This window comes from Mya arenaria, chromosome 5 (assembly GCF_026914265.1).
Source record: "Mya arenaria isolate MELC-2E11 chromosome 5, ASM2691426v1".
NCBI classification, from domain to species: domain Eukaryota; kingdom Metazoa; phylum Mollusca; class Bivalvia; order Myida; family Myidae; genus Mya; species Mya arenaria.
In genome coordinates this window covers 11,009,776-11,035,534 of record NC_069126.1, presented here as the reverse complement: position 1 = coordinate 11,035,534, position 25,759 = coordinate 11,009,776, and the positions used below count along the sequence as shown (strand labels likewise).

Sequence of the window (25,759 nt, the reverse complement as noted above, 5' to 3'; positions counted from 1 at the left end):
CCCCCTTTTTTGGTTTTTGGTATTCAAGATAAACTCTGTAATCCCCTTTTTTGTTATTCAAGATGCAATTTGTAACACCCTTTTTAGGGTTTACAAGATAAACTCTGTACCCCCTTTTTTGGTATACAAGATAAATTCTGTAATCCCATTTTTTGGTATTCAAGATAAACTCTGTAACCCCCTTTTTTGGTATTCAAAATAAACTCTGCAACGCCCCTTCTTTGGTATTCAAGATAAACTCTGCAAACCCCCTTTTTGGTATTCAAGATAAACTCTGTACCCCCCTTTTTTGGATTTTGGTATTCAAAATAAACGCCTTTTTTAGGGTTTACAAGATAAACTCTGTACCCCCTTTTTTTGGTATTCACGATAAACTCTGTAAACCCTCTTCTTTGGTATTCAAGATAAACTCTGTAACTTCCCTTTTATTGGTATTCAACAAGTTTTAAAGAAGTAATCAGAGTTATCTGAACTCAAGAGAGTTTGGCATTCAGTATTCTTTACGTATACTCTCAAATACTAAATTGTTATTACTTGTTATGCTAGATTCCGGTAGAAATGAAGGTAAAGCAAGGGGTGGGGGTCAGGGGGGGGGGGGGGAAGAATGGGATCCTCTTTACATATATACTATTGCATATCTCATTTATTTATCAAATATATGTACCGGTACTGGTTTTATAAAATGTTTTATGAACATTATTTTCTTCTACACAGCTCTTGGGAATCTGAACCTATCTGATTATGCAATTTGAAATTACAGTTGACACGTAAAACCAGTAAGATTTAAAATTTCCAAACAAACCAAAAATATTAAATTAGTATTAAAACATTTTTTCAATATAAAAGCAAAGGATTACAAAATTGTGCTATCAATCTTTTGCCTTTTTAGCGTAATAATGACTTTAATTTCATTGAAAACTTCACAGGGCTGGAGCCAACTTTTCAATGATCATTTCAAAGGACTTCAAACAGCCCAAAATTTTCATATTGACTGTGTAAAAACGCGTATAAAAGATGGTTATAAATCAAATGTATGACAAGTATAATTTCAGCAGGAAAATATTCACGCTTCGTGTGTCTTTTACAAAGGCTTGAACCCTACTGGTGTAGTGAAATTAAGGTTACATACCACTAGATTCCCCAGGCCTAAACAACAAAAGAGTCACCATGGGGAATAATTGCAACTCTACTCCAAAATTGAGATTTTCACCAAAAGTTTAATGATTTTAGCTAACCTGGGGTAATAGTTAGAGTACGCCCAGTTTTGATTGCTGTGAACTACAAAAGACTTATGTGGAGACATATTCACCAGTATTAATCATCAGCATCATCATTATCATCGTCACCATCATCATCATCATCATCATCATCATCATCATCATCATCATCATCAGAAACAGCAGTACCATGACAACCATTAAATTACAACCACTTTCATAATTGTTTTTGATATCGTCATCATCAACAGCAGCAGTAGGACCAGTTGCAGCACAACCATCATTATCATCATCATTGTCATAATCATTTAGTCGTCATCATCATAATCATCATGATCATGATCATGATAGAATCAGCAGAATCACAACCATTACTATCATCATTGTTGATGACATTCTCATCATCATCATCAGCAGTAGCATACACCCACCACAAGTACAAAATAATAATCCTAATTTCATCAGAATTACTGCAACAAGATTTGAATACAATGTATAGGAGTCTTCATCATCATCATCATCATCATCATCATCATCATCATCATCATCATCATCATCATCATCATCATCAATATCATCAGTAGAAGTATCATCATCATCATCATCATCATCATCATCATCATCATCATCATCATCATCATCATCATCATCATCATCATCATCATCATCATCATCAGTAGTAGTATCATCATCATCATCAACATTATCATCATCAGTAGTAGTATCATCATCATCATCATAAATAACAATAAGTAAAGAGTCTGTCCTCCTTCAAGCTTGTCTCTCCATAGCAGGGATAAAAAACCAATTTGTTTCTTAGAAAACTCACAATGATGCAGTCAGTTCACAAAAGAGTTCTTTGAAGATAATAAACACACAAAGTGTACAATTAATGTACTAAAACAGTCTGCAATTAAATGCTTTCAGCTGACACCAACATAGCTTTTACTGTATTCGGTATTGTTCATAAATGTCATATGAATGCATAGAAGTTTTCAATCAACACCAACAATTTTAATGCATAAAGCATGTTGTGTTACAGGAAGATAAGAATGTCTTAATTGAATTAACATTAATTAAGCGTTTTTATATGAAATAATGAAATGACTTTAAAAACTTTTTAAAAAAGCATTTTTTGACCTCATTTTTTTTTTAATATTCACACTCAGTCAAAATTACTACCTAGGCAGAAAACATTTTTTTTTAATCTAAAAAAATAAAAAAAATACTCATTTTTTCAAAACAGTTCTTGAAGAAGTCACAGTTGCTGTTGTTGTTGCTATTATTTGCATTTTTCATGTCATAATTATTGGTACTGTAATACGAACCTCTTTTATTGGCATTAAAGTTTAAACTATTATGTGCCTTTAGTATGGTACATGTAATTTGATTTTGAAAAATACACAACCACTAGGCATCATTTGGTACACTTTTGCTAACAGCTACTAAATTTCTAAAATTAAGCCCTTAAAACCCACAAAAAGTCCTTTACCTGAGCCCAACAAAAGAATAATCCAAATTTAGACCTGCTAGAGTACTCAGAGCAGAATCTCCCGATTGTTTTGTCGATAATTGCACATCTTTGAACCTTTAGGCCATCCTCCCGATTTAAATCACACCATTAAACCCCAGTCACACAACTCGGTGCCATAATCCACTTAACTCTCCACCTAAGCTGCGAACATTTCCATAAAACAAACAGCACAAACTCGAACAACGAATAACAATACCTAAAACTCAAAACCGTTGACACAGTTTCAACATTGTCACATTGTGTACTGTCAAGTAAACACACACACGATACATCTCAAGCCAAGCTTAAACTACTCCTCGTATGAAAACATAATATGAAATGGTTACTTCACGGTTCGCGGGTTTTATACAGGTATAATAATATGATCAGTCCATCTGCTGTCAACTGAAGAACGGGACATCACTCGATTTATGTCATCATAAACACAAAGATGTCCTCGTCCTGGTTTAGCGTCCCTGAATAATATCATCTGCAGAAAATTACTCTCAATTAAATTGTGCAGATCTAATTAAATTTAAAGTTGCATAGTTAAAATATTTAAAAAAATCATTTTAAAGTACAACCATGGTTTATAGCCTCTTTACAAATGGAAAAACATGAGAAAATGAATGGGGATAAATCAAGTCTCTGAATTATCTGTTTACTTTTCACAATTTGTGTGATGAAAACTGCTTCATTGATACCACTGAATTTTGTACAAAATTCAAAATATATATTGGGTGAGTATTTTGTGTTTGTTTAATTAATACAAAACATTCTTAAAATATAATTTTACAAATAAACTCAATTTTATCATCAGCATGAAGATTTTTTTTCTTTTATGAAAACAAAAAAATACATTTATTTTTTTCTTCATACCAGAAAGACAACTCTTTCAGCACTATAAATCAATTTATACAAAAATAACACAGTTACTTCCCTTGGCTCATTATCAGCCATTAAAAGCAAACTGTTATGCATCGAGTTACCTGGTATTTATTTATACCTATGAAGAAGCTGTAATAATGAAATAAAATGCTCGTAATATTCTTGTCTGTTTTCTCTTTAATTATGCTAAATGAAATTAGATATTAACTTAACTACAATCTGCTCTTTTGAATGCATTTCGGTTCTTTATTCATTGGGAAAAAAACTTATGACAGTTAAGTACATCAATGTCCATTATTTTTTCTTGCTTTAATATTTATCAATGTTTTAATTATACTTAATAAATATAATAACATATGTAGGCCTAAAATTACTAAAAAAAAATTTAAAATCTCTCGAAGCATTATACCTCTACCCAAAATAAAGGCTGAACCCTTGTATTTAAAAATACCCTGCATTACTAATTTGTGTTCAAGTTTATGAAAAAAACATAAATATGTTTTTGTTTTTTTTTATTTTGTCCAAAGAAATGAAAAACCTACAAACTTTACAGCCCAATTGAAAACCTCCTTAAATTTACAAAAATAAACATGAGCTCTTCAACAATGTCTTTTATCTCCTCATTGCATCAGCGTAAATGTTCGATGAATAAATGTATAATGTTAGTAATTTGAAAAGAAAACACATTTATCCCAAGAACATTAATTGTAATGTGTTTCACACCTGCAAATTCAAGCACAAAGTCTCTCTTTAATGTTATATAAATGGGTTTTTGTCTATTTTTTTCTCTTAAGGTATGTTAAAAAGACATTAGTTGCCAGAGAGTAATCACTTTCTGAGTTAGGGCCTCATTTTCATCAGTCTTTAGTTGGGGAAAATTAAATTTTTGGTCTACAAAATGGTTTAATAATGTTGAGTCTTTTAAAAATCATAATTTCTCATTTCTGATAATCATTTTGTCGAGCAATAGATAATGTTAATTCTTTATATTTGGGGACCCAATTTCATTTTGGTATTATTTAAAAGAGGAATGCATACGGAATATATACATGTAAAAGAAATTAAAAACAACAACGATTTTTTGTTCTTTTTTGTAACAAAAATTAGATACAAAACAGACAAGTTTTCAATCATTCAAGGCCAAAATAAGGCTCATTTGGAATATTTATTTTTGTTTTTTGTTGTTGTTTTTTCCCAAATAAAACCCTTCAAATGATACCAAAACAATATGGGGTCACCAAGCATCCCAAAATCACATTATTGAACCTTAAATTGTATGTTTCACATTTAAATCAAATGGTTTCTACTAAAGCAATGTATACATTTGGTCTTAAAATAAAATGGCATAAGTTTTTGTTTTTTTTCATCACTCTTTTTTAATCAGTAGATATTGTATGTATTTATTTTAGTGAACCAGGTCTCAGAGTAGAGAAAAGAAACTTTAATTTCTCATCTTTAAAATTCATTATTTGCATTTTTTGTTTTATTCTATTATTTTATGTTAAATATTGTTACAAGACGGTCAGCATGTAATGCCATGTATTAGTTATTGTAACTGTTTCAATAAAAAGTTTCTTAAATAGAGATATTTGAATTATATTTAAAATGGAAAAAAAATCATCTCTTTCAAAGTACCACGCTCCAAAATTTCACATTTTAAAAACTGAAACAATGTTTTTTTCATTCTAAACTATAAAATATCTAGATTGACAATATAAAACATTCCGAAAATTGTATTTTTTGTTTCTTTATATTCGATTACAGTTTTCTATACATCTCTGCATGAAAATTGTATCAAATATCAAATAAAACACACAAAACATTTGAAGTACATCTTGTTAAGATAGTGTTTAATTTCGTTAGATTACAAAGCCAAGATTGTGATAATGCAGACCTTTTCTTTTGATCTTTTATCTTCCTGACAACTTGCACCAATTATTTGAAAAGGTGCAAAAAAGGGAATTTAAAACGTGATTTCAATACCGTAGTATACAATATGTAATATATTTTTTACCTTTGATTTCTCCTTCATAGAAAAGCCAAGCGGATCCAGGAGGGGAAGGGGGGGGGGGGCGTGCACCCCCTCCAAAATCACTGAAGTTTACTTTTTAATTCAATGTAGGAGAAAAAGAGTAAAGAAATGCACCAAAAATGCACCAGTTGGACTAGAAATTGTTAAAATGTTCTTAGGCGAGTACCCGCTAACCCCATGTCAACATTTTAGACCTAATTAATTTTGGTTCTGAGTGAAGGAGCTAGTCAAAAGGTAATGTCCTCTTAGTTAGGCCCCCTCTAACATGAAATTCTGGGTCCGAACCTGAATTTGTCACATCAGCATCCTATAGTTAAGCCTCTAGTTTATAATATAAATGAGAGTTTATTTATGGTTACCAGCACAGGGACATATTTTTTTATTGCAAAAATAATGATTATTATGTGGATGACATTATGAACAATGACTTTGGGCATGGTCACAACACATTTATTGTCAAAAATAACATTGAATTTCCAAAAATCAAGCCACTGTGGTCATAATATAACTTTAGAAGAAACAAACTTATCTAAAAGGCTGTGGATGAAGGTGTAAAATGGCATGTCTATGCAAGAAAGGGAGTTCACATGCTTGAAGACTATAAGTATCTCCCATGGCCGAGAGTGTAAGATAGGTTCATTCCGACCCGAGCGTAAGGTGTTTTGTGGAAACGAGGTTTACCGAGTTTCCGCAAAACACCCTGCGCGAGGTTTGGGATGAACCTATCTTACACGAGCGGCTATGGTAGATGCTTTTTCTCCCACCTCAGTTAAACAAAATTAAGTAAAAATGTATTTTTTTTGCTGGAACTCTTTTGTGCTTAATGAAAATAATTGCGTACGGATATGTGATAATTCGTGGTTGTCATGGATATTCATGCAGTGAGTCAGAGTATGTAAATGGTCTGATCGGTCTTTAAATAGTTCTAAGAAGAGTGAAGCATTATTTCTTGAAAGGTGCGTGAAAACTGTTTTTTGGTGACATTTGAAGCGATAAATAATCTAATTCTAAATATTGCCACAAGACAAGGTTTCCAGATGCGCTACAGACGACAGTCTTCAACAAGGGAGGTAATTACAATGTGGTGACCATTAAAAGAAGTTCCATATGGGCATTTTATCTTCGCCCGTGGGCAAGATAAGAATTTCTAGCATGGTTAAATTAATGGATCTACTTATCTGAGGTGGGAGAAAAATAAATCTTTAATTATGTACACTTCAAGGGCAGATCTGGATTTGGTGTGTTAGAGGGGGCATTACTTAGGGGCATAACCTTTTAGACTTGCGCCCCTCCCTCAGGATCAAACTTTTTTCTTTAAAAATGTTGGCAGGCAGGGTGGGGAAACTTCCCCCAAGGATTTTTAAACAATTTCTAGTCCTAACTGGTGCATTTTAGAGGCCCTTTCCTAGTTCACCTCCTATATGGGACACCAAATATCTCAAAAATGGCAAACTTAATACATTATATATCCCATGGGAACTTCATTACAAGAAAATGAAAACCAAAGAGCCAAAGGAAGAGAAATACTATTCCCAAAGAAAGTAACCATTAGATACTTTATCTACAAACCTTCCAGATGGCCTATGTCAAAGTGTAACAAATTGTTTTGGTAACTTGTAGCTTAGCAGGTCATTATTCACTAAGTAAACTGGATGATAGTTCTTGTAAATATTGCTCTTGTGTCAAGATACACTCTTGTTAAATAAACAACTGTTAGATGGAAGTCATGACATGGTTAAGACATATTTTTGTACATTAATAAGCATATGTTTGTATATTTAATTGTGGTTTCTTTGATCATGAATATGTGTATCATTGTATATTACTTTGCATATACTTGTGCATGTACATGTGTATTCTTTGACCATTGATAGGTGTGTCTTTGTGTATTTATATGCGTATGTTTAAACATTTATATGTGTAATCTTTGTATATTAATATATGTATTGTTGTACATTAATATGTGTATCTCTGTTTATTAATATTTGGATTTTTGTTCATTAATATATGTACATTTATATGTGTATCTTTGAACATTTATATGTGTAATTCTGTACATAAATATGTGTATCTTTGAACATTTATATGTGTACCTATGTATATTAATATTTGTATTTTTGTTAATTAAAATATGTATCTTTGAACATTTATATGTGAATCTATGTACATTTTTATGTGTACCTTTTGACATATTTTTACATGTCTTTGTAAGCGCATCTTGGTACATTAATATGTGTATCTTTGAACATTTCAATATGCATTTATCTTTAATATCCGTATACACTATAAATTGTGTAACTTTGAACATTAATACGCATATATTTGTACATTGATAACTGTTAACATATCTTTGTACAATTATTTACACATTATTATATATATATATCTTGTGGAAATTATTTCAGAAGATGTTAACGATTTTCGCTTTGGTACATGGCAGTTTAAGTTAATAAAGTATGTAATGAATGCTCACAATATTATATGTCGACAGCGAATGTGTTCTTGTTCGTATACTTTCAGAGAAGATGAATTGAAGCTTTATATAAACAGATATTCCGGATATAAATCAACATTTTAATTGGATAACTGAAACAAATGAATAATTAAAAAAGGATAAATAAAAAGTTGCTGTTGCTTTTTTCAACCAAATTTCTAAATTGCTGAGTCATTCCTTTGTGAATGTTGTGCTCTCATTTCAAGAATGTATTAAAATATATACAATACTTGCTTAAAAAAAATAAAAAATATTATAACACTCTTAACAAAATTTATTCAGAAAACATTCAAATCTAAGGACGGATACCCAGATAAATTTGATCTTCTTTAATTTTTTAAAGATTAATCATTTTCCAAATTTCCGACAAAACGAAAAATTGAAACCTGTTACCCGGACAGTAAAGACACATATTTCAACAGTAAAAGTTCATAGTATCATTGAAAGGGGGTGAATTTCAAATAGAATGCATAAATACCACATACATCATTGCCAAAATTGAGCTGGGTCGTTCTAGCGCGTTAAAGCCCATACATGTACACACGACTGATGAGCTTGGACGACAATGAATGGGTTTTCAGTGTGAAATTTGCGCCCTGCTGACAATGAGAAATGATTGTTACTATCGGCAGGCTATTCATGACAATAATGTCAAAGGTACCTCGTTAAAGACATTCTTTTATACATTATTGTTTTTAAAAGGACACTTTCAAACTGACAAGACATTTATTTACTTGTTGTTTTAAAGGGACAATTTTAAATTGACAATACATTTATTTACTTGTTGTTTTAAAAGGACACCTTATTTCTTTGGAATAAGCTGTATATCTATAAGTAAAATGTGAAAATAATCGAGTAAAATGTTACACAATGAAGAGAAATCCCAAAATGTTAATATTAAAACATTAGGTTTGGATCTAGATGCCTCATGGTGTTTATTAAATTTTAGAGCCAATGTTGTACTTAAGGGCTCTCTGAGTTGGGGTTTTCTTATAACTTTTCTATTTTATTGAAAGATGGTTCCTACAATTTACAATGCTAATAGCATACCATCTGCAAGTGGTCCCTATGTTAAGAGGACATAAGAAAGTGCAGCTGCCCTGAGGTTGGGTTCTTAAACCCGCAACATCTTTAGCAAAAGGGAGCAACAGCGACTCCTAATTACCAGCAGCAAATGTATAAAAATGGATAAGTCATCCACAGGTTATCTTTTGGGTTGTTTGTTCATACAAGAAATTTGATTAACAGTAATTTTTGGATAAATATTGACCAATCAATTAACATTTTGGCTAACTTTAACCAAACCAATGAAATAATCAGAGGCCAATTGTATAAAACTGGATAACTTATGTTTTGATTGGTTTGCCCTGCAAGCAATTTAATTGGTCAACAGTAATTATTGGATAAATATTGACCAATCGATAAACATTTTGGCTAATTTTAACCAATGAAGTAACAAATTTGATACAAATGACTGCAGATTTATAGCTGGACCACCTCAATGTTGAGTTGAAGCGCTGCTTGCCCTACATTTTGAATGACCACCAGAAGAGCCTATTATAACAAGCCTGTATATAATATTGCAGGGGTCTGTTTTTTGGAAAGCCAGGTATGAAAACCATCAAACTGCCTACATAACTTGTAAATGTGTTAGAATATTGTATACAAACTTCAGTCCAGGTTTCCAGACACTAAAACCCATCAAACTATCTAGATGACTTGTAAATGTGTTAAAATAATGTATATAAAACTGGCCAATGGCATCAAAGAGCAAATTTTGACCATCCATTACTTGTTTCATCAATGCAAAATGTAGTTGAATGAGTTTTATAAAAAGCAAAGATCAACAGTTTTACATTGAAAAGCATACTTGTAATCCATGTATATTATTTCCAGCCATGCTGATGTTGGACACAATGGATATCATTATTGCAGTACCGCCAATGCTGCACAAAATCAATTGAATTTAAATCTTTTTCAAACTCAAATAATAAAATAATGCACCAGTACCAAGCCACTGACACCATTATCTGATGATACATGGAAACTACCCTGTAACTCACACAAGTACAAACTGTTGACTGCTACCTAAAAGATGACCATGTCAGTATTCCAGCAGGAACATGAGGAAATCTGGTGTTGACGGATGGAATAGACAGGGTGCTTATCAGTCAGAACAGTAAATTACATGCTGGCCTGTCACAAACTTATCAAATGGAAACATTCCTTCACAGATCTGCGAACAGCTAGAATTTTACCATGTGTATTATATTAATTGAAATGATAAAAGAGCCGCCATTGATGGCTGTTAATTGATGGCTGGGGCTATTTCTATGACAATGTATGTTAAAGCTGCTTTAAAGCTGTAACATCAAGTAAGTTTATAAATTAGATCCCCTTTTTTAAAACAATAAAATACAAGACAAGAGCACACCAAGTGGATGTCAATGCTTGTCTAAATTTCTCTGTATACCAGGACCTTTATAGCTTGACAAATATTTGAGCCACAGTTATATGCCCTTGCTACCCATATGCATATTGTCATAGTGAACATATGTACCACGTTTCATGACTTAAATATTTTTTATTTTTTTTTAGCTATGGGCTAGGATAAAGCAAGATTATGCAGACACCCATTGATAATATGAAGGCTTTGACAGTATATACACAGAAACAGATGTATACGAGTTATATTTAACAGGATATATTTTAGAAACTGTACAATATTTATTCTCAGAAGGCTGGTCTTTATATCAAATGGAAGAGTTTATTGACCTTTTTGGTTTGGAGTATACATACCATTGCTAACTATCTTAGCTGTTTTCTAAGGAAGAATGTGATATTTATAAATATAACAAATTATGCAACATTTTCTTCAGGAAATCCAGCATATGGAAATCTTCAAACAGGCTGACCTAAGGAACCCTTTAACATAAACAACACCGTAGGCGCAACTCATGCATTGCTGAGTGTAGACATATTTGCACTCCGAGGAACCAGAAATCATACAAAATTTGTCCAATAAATCATGATTTTTAAACCGAGGAATTCTTCACTTTTCTCTGAAGGCTTATCAGTTTCTGTTACAAAGTCTAGCAGCTATCATATAGTCTCCATAGAAACAAAGGTCATTTGTATGAATTATGGGAAACAGGTGAAAATATTAAGAACGGTTCACATTTTCAAGACACTCTGGCTCCTTTCCGAGAAAATGTCCTTTAGTTGGTTTTCGCCAATTTTCGCTGACATCTATAACCCCTAGGAAACACTTATGAACTTAAGTGTATTAAGTTTCCTTAAGTGAAAGTAATGATTGGTCTTAATTATAATCTTTTTTGACATTTAAGTGCCATAAAATCATGATTAGGTTGGAATTATTTTTTGGGGCCAAATTTTGTAATGGTAATTTTTACACATCTTTACTTTCAGTACATTGGTACTGCCCAAGTATTCATAAAAAATCTCCAGTTATCTACTACCTTGAATCCAATTTGAAAGGGTATTCTTAACAACATAGAAGAATGTAATCTAATTAAAGTCTATGGAATAAAGTTGCTGGACATTATCAAGAAATCATAGTATATGGCCATGCAGTGAGATATTTAAATTAGAAATAGGACTTAAGTTTGGGAATGACAAAATTTTATGCATACCAATCCAGTCCCAAAATAAATTTATAAAGATGTTATAATGATTCTAAATGGCTCTAATGGCTGTTATCACTTACACATGATTTAATTTAGATAAAATGTTACATTATATATTAAGTATCACAAGCAGTTTTGCAAAAGCTTCATTCTAGGAAGTTTGAGCTATAAATGTCTGAATATTTTTTTATTTTTTTTAAAACCTATTGACAAAGTGCATTATATAACCACGTCACAGACCTTTATTGACAAACCTGAAATATTGAGAATAAATACATCCTAGTGTATGTATGCAGTAATGATAAAAAGTTACAAGGATGATTGTCCACCAAAATAAATGTTTAAATGCGACATGTGTCTCATAAACATCTTATTTTGGTAAATACAAACTTATAATCCTTTAACCAGTTTAGTGTTCAAAATTATTATTTATATACTAGCCCTGCCTCTACGGATTCACCTGATTAAATCAAAAGCAGCCCAATGCTGATTTACCACTGTAAAAGTACAGCAGATTTCAAAAATAGTACCATTCCATAAGGCAAAATATAATTTTGAACACTAAGTCCAGCATTTGGTCATATTCAAAGCAAATGAGAAATGTTTATGACCAGTAAAAAAACTATTTTATGAAAACATAAAACATAAATTACCTCTTTTACTGGTAACTAATCCATCTTTTTTCATTCAACCAGTAGAATATGAAAACCTGAAAATAGAAGAAGGATATGAACGTCATTAAAAACACATCACTCACATAGAAATGATTATTTTATTCAATAAATCGTGGAAAATGTAATGCAAACCTTTAATGTAGAAATGAGACTGTCTTTTGCATGTACGAGGTTCTGAACGAGGTTTAAAGACATATATATATATATATATATATATATATATATATATATACTAGTGACTTTGTCAGCGAAAATAAGTCATGTGGATAAATATGTTAATGTGATTTTATTGTTTATTAGAAAATTTGTGCCCCATATAAGTACTCAACTTTAGCTATTTTAAAATATATTTGAAAATTGTCTATGTTAAAATTATTCACATTGTAATCTGTTGTGTTTTAATCCAATTGATTGGATAAATCTTTTTATTTTCTCTATAACCTGATTGCATCTATATGATTCATTTTTGCTTACTTATTTTAACATCACATAAAATTATAGAAATACTTATCTGTAATCCGTATTTTTACCCAAGTATATAAAATTTTTTTTACATATTTTCAAAAATGCCAACTTAACAGGATTGAGGCTATGAAACCAATGAATAAGATATTAGAAAACTGACACAATGTTATCAACCTTTTTTGGACCAGTGAGGTAAATTTTGTAAAATCTGAACATTTCCAGCCAATACCTCGCATTCTAGTTCTAATGAAGTTCCCCTAAAAAAACCAGTTACATTATATAAACCAGCTTCAAAAAAACTAGGAAGTTCAAAGACAAGAAGCACAAAAACTCTTATGTCCAATAAATCAACACTAGATTTAACAAAACCGCCAAGTCTGTTAACATCATCAGCATCATCGAGAAAGACTTCAAAAGCCTCAAGATGGTCTTCATAATTTAGGCTGACCCGTAAATCAGGCTTAAAAGACCAGAAGATGGGCTAAGGTTACATTATATCGGCATCTGGAAATTGTCTGAATCTTCCTCAATTGTTTTAAAACTTTCATCTTTGCAAGAAGTCAACCTGTTTCTTGATAAACACAGCAGTTGTTTTATATATACAATGTGATTTTCGCACTCTTTTTTTGTGTATTAATAAAATGAATGGCATTGGAGCACTGGGGCCGTATTCACTTAAACATCTTGAATCTGAGTGTGAGAATGATGCTCAGAAAAGCGAATTCTTAAAATGTTTCAAAATACCTATTTTTAACAAAAGATGTGTGCCTTATTGAAAAAGAAGTTATTTGTAACATCTAAATAAGTATCATTCTGGTAAGAGCAATTTTACAACAAAGTGGAAATATGCAGTTTTTAGTCTCAAACTGAGACTCAATAATATTATGTTAAGTCAATATGGGGTCCCAGGGTCCATATTCACTATCCTCTGGAGTCTCATGAGACTCAGGCTCAGAAAGCTAAATTCTTAAATGTTTAAAAATATCTATAAATATTTGTATTAAACTAATTTTGACAAAATCTTGGTACCTCATCGCAGAAAATATTTTTACCATCTTTGCTCTTGTAGTTACAATTTTACAACACAATTAAGATCTTGCTTTCCCCGAGTCTCAAACTTGGACTTAATACATTGGTGAATGCAGGCTCAAGGACATTAATATATCAACTGAGCAAAATTCCAAATATTTTCAAAACATCCTTTAGAATAATTTTTTTCATACAATGTTAAGGAAATAGGATTGCACAATTATGAAAAAAATACCAGTAATAAATATAATATCTCAAAAAATCATTTCTTTTTCACCACAGCATACGAATTCTTCGTATTGAATTTCAAAAACAATATAGTTTTTATCAGATAAAAAACATCACTTGCATACAACCTATTGATGTAACAATAGTTATCCGCCCTCTTTAGAAAACCTTGAACCTTTGAAATGTGCGAAATGACTGGTAGCATTTACTAATCCATTTGTACTGAAAAGACAAGATATCACTAAACTATTAGATTACCACTTCAACACTATTAAATCCAATTGGAATAAACAGTTTATTCAAATAAAATGCTAAGCAAGGTCAAGACGCACTATTTCTAACATAAAAGAAATATTTCAATGCAAAAAATTGTTAATGTTAATTTAATAACTTGAACCTGATATGAGCTATTATACAAATCCAACCCAGGAGCGAAATGTGCCATGTTTTAAAACATTATCTAATCTTTTAACATGGAAGTATTTGCAATAGGGCCCAAAATATTAAGATAGAAAAGAGTATAATTAGATGCTAGGTACATTTTAAAGATATGCTCTGAAATTTAATAGGCCTATACATTCAATCTTTACATTTCAGGATTTTAAGTTGGAGAGCTTAAAAAATAAAGCTATCCTTGAAAAATAAAAAATTGTTTCCAGTGAGATTGCCACTTCATTGAAAATGCCAAAATTTCAACTTATTGACCAATGAACTAAATAAATGCAAAAGCATCATCACCTAACAAACTCTCAACTCCATACTCTTGTCTGTTGTTTACAGTTGAACAAGGGGCATAACTCTACAATCATTAAAGCAAGAGTTATGGACCTTGATAAACATGTGTAATGTCTCTGGCAAAATGTGAACCAAGAATCATTTGATTATCTATATCAGTATTTTTGGGCGATGGTCCAGCTTTTGCATGCATCCATATCTTTTTTTATTCATTTATTTATTTATTTTTATTCGAATATATGTGTGCATGTTGAGTATCAAGTTTTCTGATATTTTTTTAATATTAAATAAAAAATAAAAATTATTCTAAATAAAATATTAAAATTTTCCAGACTACAAATCCACTAAAAACAGGTTGGGTTGGGCCACAAGAAACACACAATTTAGTTTATGGAAGGCCTAAAATTGGATACCTAAGATAAGTCATTAGTCAAGCCAAAATTACAAAAAGGCCCATGTGGGACTCCATTTTTGAGAGAAGTAATAAATCTATTCATTGAAACATGTAGACTAATTTGTTTGTTAACAATGGCTCCTTTCTGCAGAAAATGTTTTCAAAAACGAAATTCTTACACAGGCACTGTCTTTTCAAATTTATTATGCTCAAGTGACCCTCAAACGTTTGAAATTGTGATTTATATATTAAAATCTAACTATTAATAATGGGTCTTTCATTTCAAGCTTGGAGCAATTTCCACAATTTTCTGTAATGAAATCATCATTAACTAGATATCACATGGTACTTGCAAGAGGTAATAAGCGGTAATATGAAAAGCATTTGAACATTATACTCCATTTTCAATTTTGCACATGATGGACGAAAAATAATCTGGCATTATCAAAAAATGCAATAACTTTTGCTCCATAATAATAAATTTAACATAAATAGCCAGACATAAAGAATGCATAGAGTATTATAGACACCCTTCATGCATAAGGAACTGAATTTAATTTGCCTAGAAGTGCAAATAAGTATTAACTTATGTACTTATCATTCACAACAGTGTTTTTTTAACATAATTCACTTTGTTTAAAAATGAATACGCCTGTACCTGTTTCTTTAAAGATGGTAAAAGGCAAAGTACACAAAAATCAAGTGAACTTTTAAAAAGCCAGAGCCAGTATGTGTTCATAAAACATATTAAGCCATTTTCTAACGTTTAAAAAGTCATTTTATCTAATGTTTTATAGTCAAATTCAAAGGAGAGTATAAAAAATATCACATGAAAGGGTGTATTTTAAATAAAATCAATGAAATCAAAGTGATTGGAAATTATCAAGAAAATAATTATGACCAATGAGATACAAATAAGGCAAATGACTTCAGTAAGGAAATGAATTAAGTTGTTTTATAAATACTCAAGCCCAGCTATATTAATTATCATACATTCAAAAGGGTCTATGTCCATAGAACACTATTCCGTTTAATGGACATTAAAATGGTAATAAAACACATGTATGGAAAGGGAATAAAAGTTGTACCTTGACAAACACCAGTATGAAAGGGTCATCATTGTAAAATGAGAGGGAAAAGGTTTTATTACTGGGTCCCTGTAAAAACCGTGTACATCTTTTAATAAATGAAGCCTACTTAGCAACTTGAGGCTTTAGCTTTACTTTACTGAATTTTATGAGTTTTTTGTTTGGGTTTAAAAGCTTTACTGTGATCACTTAATTACTCAGCATCAGAGAGTATTTATTTGTCACTTTTACAAACAGATGGTTATGGAAGCTTAAGAAAGTAAGAAAGAAGTTATAGTCAAAGTTTCAGTCTCTTCCCAAAAAGGTCCAAGGTTTAACCTTAGCATTAGGTGGGCTGAAATCATTTTAAGCTTTCTTTTAGGTTTAAAAAACAATACCTTAATTAGATATCAACTTATATCAGGATCTGGATATTGAAAATGAACTTGAGAAACCTAAACTAAAATTTCAAAGTCGAAGCAAGGTGTAAATGTTCTCTTTGAACTAAATATTGTGGCAAGTTTTAAGAAAAAAGTTTCATTTAGTGAAAGCCAGTGAACTCGTCTTGTTAATTCCTAATTCTGTCTCTACCGGAAATACTTTATTCTGTATAGGCATATGGCTTACTCATTACTGGAACAAAATACGCTCATTAAGTTTTTCACTTTTCATAAAAGTCTGTTTTCTCACTCGCCATGCTTTTGGAAAAACAAGATGCGTGAATGAAATTAGCACATTTCGACTTTATTCCTAACATTCAGTGTCATGGTATAAGACGTAGGTCAAAACATTATCATAAATCTTATGAGTTTATTTACTACATAACGATATAGTATTACACGAGCGCAAATGAGAAGACGCTCTCTACAGAATATAACACCATGCTTTAATATATGCAATGAAACACAATAATGAACAACTGTCAAAGAATTTACATTTCAAAATTACAACCCCCTGAATGTTTGACATTTAGATGGATAAAAGGAAAATCTTGAATTTAAAGAACACAAACAGACATTATTTTTTAACCATGGCCAATTGTGATTACAGATATCCTTATACCATTAGAATACCATTTGACAAACAATGATACAAAACTATATAGTGACAAAATGCATGATGATAACACAAGTGGACCTTACCCAGTGTGCGCCCCCCCCCCCCCCCCAATCGTCCAAGTTTACTTTTATTTTCAATATAGGAGAAAAAAATGATAAAATACAACCCAAAAGCACCAATTAGGACATGAAATAGTTTAACTTTTCTTGAGGGTAGGACCCCTTATACCTCACCCCCCCCCCCCGCCAACATTTTAACCAACTAATTTACGGTTCTGGGGTAGGGGCAACATAGGCAAACAGGTTATACCCCCTCGATGAAATAGTGGTCAAAATAAGCTAATGACATGCTCTAGAAAGATACCTTTGGGACTAGTTCAATTTCTGGATTTTATAAAGAAAGGCTTGTTGAAAGCAGTAGTGTTAGAATTCAGGCTAATGACTTCATCCAAAAGTCTAATTTCAATAACTGGTATAACATGAGTGCCAAAACCTGATGCCTGGGCCGTATTCAATAAAAAAAACTAAATCTAACATAAGTTTTAGAGTAGAATCTTATTGTTTTGATTGGAATCACTGTGGCATATCTAAGGATAAGGATAATAATTATACTGATTACTGCCCTTATTTGTGTTAAGTCATTTTCTCAGATAACTAAGGGGCATAATTTAACAATCATGTTAACAATTTGTATGAACGTTTGTGTATGCATGTTTATTTGTGTATGTATGCAGGATTGGGTGGGTGTGTTTTATTTGTGCGCTTGGGTGTTGGAAGTGTATACAGGGTAGAGATGTGTTTGTTAGTATTATTTTTACGTATATGCTTATCCTTACAAAATACATAGAATTGTTATAAAGCTGTTTGAACTTGGAACTGTATGTTGATAGTTAACACTATGTGAAAAATAAACGAGAAAAAAAACGAAACAATCATGTTAACTGAAGTGACAATACAAATAATTATGTTATCGTTGTGGATCAGAATAATGATCATCACTGTCCTAGGAAGAACACAATAAGTCTATTTCCAACATGGCAGTCCCGTCAGGCTTGTCAAACTCCCTGGAACTACCCGCTGTCCCCAGTCCCGTATATGTTGTTTATGTTACAAAACTCTTAGCCTTGGAGTAAAATTAACTTCTAAAATGTAACTTTTTTGACAATTACAAACAATCATAACATGTGGTAACAACCTCTGCCTTATCATCTAAAGTTTGCAAAATAGTGTTCAACTGTTTTGAAACATATATACTGAATTACACAAATGTCTGTTGAATGCTACTGTGCCCATCAAATACCCATTAGCATGAAACATTAGCGCTGCACCATGTGGTGCCGGGGATTCGACTTAATAGTGCAATTTCTCAGAGAAAACATTCCTCCTAGACTGGTTCTACAACAATGAAACCCAGAGAAGAAAACAATATGTAAAACTGAAGCTTGATTCTTGGCTAAGGAACCTTCTCATGACCAACCATTATAATCTTAAAGCTGCACCCTTACAGTTTCACCGATTTGACAACATTTTGTGTTAGAATCAGCTGTTTTTGGCATTAGTGTTTTCAAATCAGTCATATAGGGCCTAAAAAAAATTTGTTTGGTTAGGGTTACATCCTTTTCAAAAATAGGTAGGGTAGGTAGCCTTTTTTTTTTTTTTTTTTTATTAGGTTTATATAAGAATGTCATTTTCATCATAGTGAAATGGTGTTAAAGTTATCTTCTGTGTAAGCATTTAAGGTTTTAAACTACATATTGAAACGCAATTAAAATAATTTTTTTTTTTTTTCTTTTTTTCTTTTTTCAGGCATAATTATTAAAAACTGTGATCCGATATTTCATCAGCAATCTTATATCACCAGTTTTCGGACATTTATGCAAAAAATTGCTTATTCCAAGACAAAAAATTAAAAAGTTGTCAAAACAGGCAATATGTGAGAGTGCAGCTTTAAAATCGTTGTGTATAGTCTACAATTCATGTATTACAAATAAAAATACGATTTTTTTAAGCCCTAACAAGAATGCACTCTGTAGCCAGTCTGGGTTTGAAAATCACATGCCAATGAGAAGCAGGCAACATATATCGATACATACTGGGGTTTCATTGTCAGATAAGCCAGGAAAAATATAACCCAAACACATGCATACCCTGATATTATAAAGGGTATGATAATTTGCAACAAGTTTGAAAATCTGATCACCATCTGAAGGCTTTATAGTTGATTTCCAAGTAAGTTATTACGGTATTACAATCTACCATATTCTGAAGCAACAAAGTGTACAAACTTGGTGAGTTTGACAATTCTTATATCACAAATAAGTCTCAAATTGTCAAATTGTGTGCGTAAGCTTATTTAAACTCACAGTCAGGCCTTGCCCATTCGGCGAGTGCTCCAATAAGAGTGTTAGTCATTTAAGGTTTTCGGAGCATAGTGCACATACAGAATGTTACCCTGGTTAGATCTACTCTGGTTCTTTGACATGCACCAGTGTATAGAACTGTCACACCGAACCCTCATTTAACATCCCTTCTGGAAGATGATAAGTATATTTTTATTGATGAGGAGGGGAATGGAACCTACGACCCCTGGACCAACAGTCAATTGTGTTTCCACAAGACGACGTATACACCACAGAGTCAAGGGCCTTAACTAACCCCTTTTAAACATTTGGCAGGTAAGCGCAGTGGTCAGCACACTCGCTTCTTACCTAGGCATCCCTGATTCGAATCCCGCCCTGTGAGTTTGGTTTCTCACTCAGGCCACCAAGCCCGACAAGTGGGTTTCCTCTAGGTCACTAGTTTCCCCCCCACCACATGCTACGCCCCTGATAACTCACAACAAAAGGCAATGTATTTGTGTGCAAACAATCTAAAAAAATCATATTTTCATTAATTGTTTGATACATAGACAATATCACATAGGTGATCATTCAATACATGATTTATTAAACGAATTTTCTAAAAATGATCAAAACAAACTTTGGTCTTTTTTTATATCAATTTTAGTAAACAAATTTCATTTTTAATGACCACCAATGTCATATTCTATTTATATATATAAATTCTATTTACAAATGCTAATTCGATGATTTTCAGTGCTTTATGTACAAAACGTCGCTTTAAAGCACATATTTTCAAGGCTATTTATTCATTTATAAAGCAACGTCAAAACTTATTACACTAGTTATATATCAAAAGTTTATAATGCCGCCATTTCATTCCGGTGACGTCATTTATGAGATAAAATAGTTTATGCCTTCATTTAACAATAACAAACATCTGGAGAAAAAGACAAAAATTATAAAATTTTACACGCTCTTTTTAGTTTCATAGAAATTGACAGATTCTTAAACTCCGACAAACTGATAACAAAATTGGTTATAGAAATTATTGAATATAATATTTCTACCACTTCATGAAAGAGCGACCATTCAAATCGCCAATCAAAAGAAAAACATTCTCCGTGTATTAGCGATGTTTGTCGCCTATTCAATTTTCTGGCAATTATAATAAATGCTTGACTCCATTGTTGATTCATACGATTTCTGAATTCATGACTGCTTTTTTGATATCAAACTTTTTGAATGTGTATGAAGCTTCAATGACGAGTAAAGTGGTTGAAATAGTCGATAAAAGTTTAATATTGATATAAACACCTTAACTTTTGAAAATGTATAAAGAAAATTATTATATTCAGAACAGGTAACAAAGAACATTTTTTCTACAGAAGCTTTTACTCACCCCGCTTGTTAACACAAGGCTAAATATATTTGTCTGCACTTGAAATCATTCCTTTCAAATCATTGTCTCCAGATTTCAAAACAGCTTCTAAAGTCTTTAATGTTGAAAACATGAACAAACACACTTCATGCACAGAACGTTATTGTGTGCGGAAACATTCTCACATATACAGTTTGATAAAAGTTCTCAGATTGTTTTTAATACCCCATATACCATTGAACCAATTGGTAGCACTTCCATATAAGAAAATCCCCGCCCCCATAAGCCAAGTATATAACCCGAACACAAGTAAACCATGATTTAATATATACTACATAAAACTAAAGATATTTATATACAATATAATATTATAAAGAGTATGGTGATTCCCAACAAGTTTGAGAATCTGATCATCATTGATTCGTGAGTTGATTATTGGATTGATCCGTTTGTTAGCCCTTCGATACTAGATAATCCTCACACTCCCCCCTCCCCCTTATTCCACCCCATCCAGATTAACTCCCACCTTAATTAATCACATCACAAGAGAATGCTGATGCCAATGCGCTTCTGTTTTTCTCAGTTAATCAGGGTACATAACTCATCAATTCAGTAAGCCTGAGTGATAAGCCTGGCTAAAATTATGCGTTGTTTATGGAAATATATATATTAAGTTCCATGATCAGTTTTAGAGCACATCCTGCTCTGCTCTCTTGACGTCAGCTGATGCAACCAAATCACCATAGTCATGACATAAGGTTACCTTGACTTTGCCCCTGAACTACCAGTGGTCAAAATTAGCACAAGCCCGCAAGCCCTTAACTGGTAAAATGCTTTCTAGGCTTGCTAAAATGGATTTTATAAAGCAGGGCTTTTTCAAAAACTTGATGCCAGGCAATTATATAATATAAGAATTTGGGCTTGTTCCTACAAAAGTCTTATTTCAATGACCGATTATAAAAGAAAATAGTAGCTAAAAAGGGTCGCCATAAACAGATGTTTACTTACTACCCACACAATCCTTTTTGTATATTCCTATGTCACCATCACTTTTCAACACTTAACTATCTCCAAGAAGTTTATTCTCCCGAACACATCAAACATCGAACAGAAAACATTCACAAAATAACAAGCACTTTATTTCCTAGCAGCTTTGGGAGACATGGGGGCATAATTAGAGAGGTAACATATAGCAAATTGAATTAAACAGTCTCTAAATTATCTTGATACCTGATACAAATTTCTCTCCACAAGATACAGACAGAAATAATATTGGCAGAAAAAAATGTTACCTCTATCACAGATATTGAAACATTAGAAGTTGACCCAATTTTTGTACCTGATTGTAAGGTTAGTCAAAAGTATGTTCAAACTATTTTTGTGTGATGAAAGTGCATGCTCAAAACAAACCAAACACCTAGGTTTCTATAGCAGTTCTAAAATCATATTTGTTTCAAACTGTTATCATTTTAACTTTCGACTCAGACTTTCCATCGTCGTTATTAAAGCACGGGTCCATTAATTTAATTGTTCAAAAGATTTCTTGTGTCTTTATAACTAGACCACATCTCTGACTATATCTAAACTTTAATAACATCACCAAAGAAAAACGAAACAAATTGGTTTAAAATCCCTTCAAAAATTGAGCACATCTATCTGAAAAACCTGTCTTAATCAAGTACTCCCTTTTCATTAGACATCCAATCAAAATCATCATCTAGTAATTTGCCTATATTCAATGATTTAGTAAATTATAGGGTACTCACTTGATCGCTATGGCCAAAAACATGAACTGTGCGAATAAGACTAGTGGACTGTAACCTTAATTGCAGTAATTAGCTCTGAACGAGGGCATTCACCAAACCCAAATTTGTCCGAAGCACGAAATATCAAAACCACATGGCCGACCAGAAATTTCACGCCTTTCAAAACCACTGTCACTCAAAATGTTTTCAATTTTTTTGTTTCTGATTTTCAATACACCTGAACACCAATGATGTTGATTATTGCTTTACAGAGATGTATAGGTGACATTATGTCAGAAATTATTGCATCAAATTCAGGCTGTACATCATTTTGGGGAAAAAAATGCAGATTATGTTTCACTAATTATGGTTCATTATGAAACTAAACTGTTAACAGTGTGCAGCCATGAAATGTGCATTTGAGTTTTATGTGAACTAATGCACTGCCAAAATTCCAGTTATAGCAATTTGAAAGATATATTTCATTGCATGATTCATTGAGTTTAAGCATTAATTATTTAACGAAAAAAAAATCATTGAACAACACATATAATCATGGATAATATTGTATTAATTTTTGTTCAATAATAAATATGGGATGCATTTAATTAGTTTGGGCTGTTTTCCAGATTTTTGATATAAGGGTGAATATAAATTTTTCATTTGAAGACTACCAGTAGAAACCTTAATTCATACCTTTTATATCTAGAAACAAAGACGTTTACGTGTTTGCTCCCATTTGAACAAGTTTTAAACTTTAAAAACAAAGCGTCATACTTTTGAAGTCTAGGAACCAATGCATATTATTTGTCTCTTAAATCTTAAATAAAACTAAATAGTTTTGTTGGTCTTGACTGAGTCTCAGTTTTTCAATTTCGCTGACCTTTCACCCTAGTGTTTGGACAATGTGTCCAGCACTGAATCTTTATCCCTTCTCTGTTGGACATTATCCCCTCATGATGGGTAGGTATTATGTTGCCAGCAAGACTGGACAATACATACTTTCACCCTACCATACATCAACAGGCTTTGGGGACCACCAACCAAACCAGTGACCATACGCAGCTAAAAGTCAGCGTTTGCTTTAAATTTATTTTTGTAAACTTTTCATTTTCATTAGTAACACATGGTCTTGTGTCGTCCATTGACGCACCATGTTGCCCATCATCATGTATTTGGTCTCATATTGGTGAAAAAGTAAAAAAAAAAAATTTGATTGGGACAAAACTTTAATATGAGCCTCTTGGACAAGAAACAATTGGAAACCTTCAACTTAAATTACAAACCACCCCAAGCGGAAATGGGACTTATACTACATTTTTGATGAAGGTTTATTATTCATAATATCTTGATATTGCTTGTAATTCACTGTACCCAAGTGTGCATGGCTGTGTGGCTGTTGTAATTTGCCTTTGAACATTATTTTGTCAAGTTCATTGACATTCTACCTTGTGATAAATATCATCAGCATTTGTGATATACATTATCTGCATTTTTGATTGATATTATTATTACAATATTTTTTTCCTTATATTATTCCTAGTTGCAAAGGTGGGGGTTTACGTGCATAGTTAGAATGATACATTTATCATGCAATATGTATGGAAAAATCAACATGGTATAGTTACCATCTATTTGTACAAAAAATGACAAAACATTTCATAGCTTGTTCTACAACAAATTTTGACATCTGCCAAACAGCCGAGTAAAAACAAACAAGATCATCCTCGGAATACCGAAAATTTTCTTTCTTTGCATAACATGTGTAAAACTTGAATATTTCTGTCTTTCCCATTAAGTAGGCTTTTCACAAGTCAGCTGCCATTTGACAAACGCCTAACAAAAAAAAAGCTGACATCAATGAGTCTAGGGTCATCTTGACCTGTGGCAACAATCAGAATGAAAAAGCACTTGAAAACACCATTACAGCGATAATTTCACACAATTTTTCTTTTTCTGCCTCACTTCTAATTCAGTGTCACAACCGTCAATCTTTCAAGGGTCAAGTAACAATGACGGTCACGATGCATTGTTCCACAAGTTTTTGTTCCCGTCAAAATTGTCTCCCCTGACAAAGGGTCAGCCATTTTAGATGTGTATCATGTCAATTTAGATTAGAGATGTTGAAATTGAATATTCTTTTTTCCCTTAAAAGAAAGTCTAGACCGAAAATGGACTTTGTAGTTGATACTTTGGTCAACTAGGTCACTGCAATGGACAGGAACAAGAAGTGACAAAGTGAGTGTCACAGTTACTCATTCAAATATTCAATGCAAGCAAATTCTTTCAAACAAATACAACCATTCTTGACAAGAAAGTTGAGCGAACTATGTCCACTACAACCGACAAATGATGTACAATATTTCCACTCCTCATGAAAACCATGTTAACAAACATAGAAACATGGACTTCAAAACACACCAACTAAAGTTTCCGCTAGGCCAAACTACGTTGACACCAGAGGTTGCCTGTGGATGGCGTTTCTTTTCCGGATATGGTCGTTTAAGACACACGTTACATGAAGGCGAATTACAATCAAGCAATGTTGTTTAAGACTCACTTAACAAGAAGATGAATTACAATCATCCTAAGAAATAGCGAACAAAAAATGTAGATGGAGTGTCTTGTTAATGGATGTTGTATTTGCCGGCATTTTACAAAGGTTTAATGAATTTAATATGATGGTTTTATTTTTAATGATAATGAGTAGCTGCTGAAGACACAGTTATTTTTACGAGACTGCCCACACCCCAAAAGCGGTCTAAAAATTGTGACATGTACATTATTACCTTGTTATGTTAGCAATATTATAATTACTTTCCGTAAATCACTTTTTTATATTCTGTATATAAA

General features: G+C 32.2%; 1 protein-coding gene across 3 annotated transcripts in view; it reads right to left on the bottom strand.

Moving 5' to 3' along the window:
* The window catches only part of LOC128234548 (cell adhesion molecule-related/down-regulated by oncogenes-like), an 89,139-nt gene that overhangs the window by 46,115 nt on the left and 17,265 nt on the right, over window positions 1-25,759 (bottom strand). For 2 of the 3 annotated variants that reach the window (XM_052948815.1, XM_052948817.1), the window contains exon 2: window positions 12,445-12,500. The gene's annotated coding sequence lies outside the window, so the exon portion shown is untranslated. Of the gene's footprint in view, window positions 1-2,709; window positions 3,041-12,444; window positions 12,501-25,759 lie in introns of those variants that run through there. The other variant, XM_052948816.1, reaches the window with a different exon arrangement.